This window comes from Etheostoma spectabile, chromosome 13, assembly GCF_008692095.1.
Source record: "Etheostoma spectabile isolate EspeVRDwgs_2016 chromosome 13, UIUC_Espe_1.0, whole genome shotgun sequence".
NCBI lineage: Eukaryota > Metazoa > Chordata > Actinopteri > Perciformes > Percidae > Etheostoma > Etheostoma spectabile.
Window position 1 is genome coordinate 7,572,269 of NC_045745.1, and position 681 is coordinate 7,572,949.

At 37.7% G+C, this 681-nt stretch overlaps 1 protein-coding gene and 1 long non-coding RNA gene across 3 annotated transcripts in view; one reads left to right on the top strand and one right to left on the bottom strand.

Moving 5' to 3' along the window:
• Positions 1 to 681, top strand: part of LOC116701085 (uncharacterized) — a 20,266-nt gene that overhangs the window by 17,506 nt on the left and 2,079 nt on the right. The gene's annotated exons all lie outside the window — the stretch shown is intronic.
• dscama (Down syndrome cell adhesion molecule a) overlaps positions 1 to 681 on the bottom strand; it is a 125,062-nt gene that overhangs the window by 11,627 nt on the left and 112,754 nt on the right. The gene's annotated exons all lie outside the window — the stretch shown is intronic.

The following is a 681-nucleotide window of genomic DNA, read 5'->3' on the forward strand; positions in this document are numbered from 1 at the left end:
CCCTCTCCACCCCACACTGGTCCAACAGAGGAGCAGCTTCTCAAAGAGGCTCCGACAGTTTAAATGTCGCACGGACCGCTACAAGAAATCTTTCCTACCACAGGCAATAAAACTCTTCAACACGTCATCCCTGGGTGCTAGATGAGACTCTGAGACACCCCAACATTGCAATAAGGGCAACCGGCCCGATTGGTTCATTTACATTTTAACATACTTAAACAGTTGCACATTTTGTTTTTCCATCTTGTATATATTTCAATATTTGTTCTTATATTCTTATATTTATTCTTATATTTTGTATTATTTTATTATTTAATGTATATTGTATGTATGTATATTTGTGTCTCTGTAACACTGTAATTTCCCATTTTTTTGGGATCATAACTATCTATCTATCTATCTATCTATCTATCTATCTATCTATCTATCTATCTTATATGGAACTTTCAACAGCCCCCATCAATGGAGCTAGACAAGTGAAAGTGGATATGTAGCTTTTAGCAGGAAAGACATTAAAAGGCAGACTGTGACTACAGTTGCCAACCCACAGGGTCCTGGAGAGGGTGGGGAGATATTGTTTTGAGTATTAGACTACATTACATGTCATTAGCTGACGCTTTTATTCAAAGTGACTTACAATTGCTATATATGTCAGAGGTTGCACACCTCTGGAGCAACTAG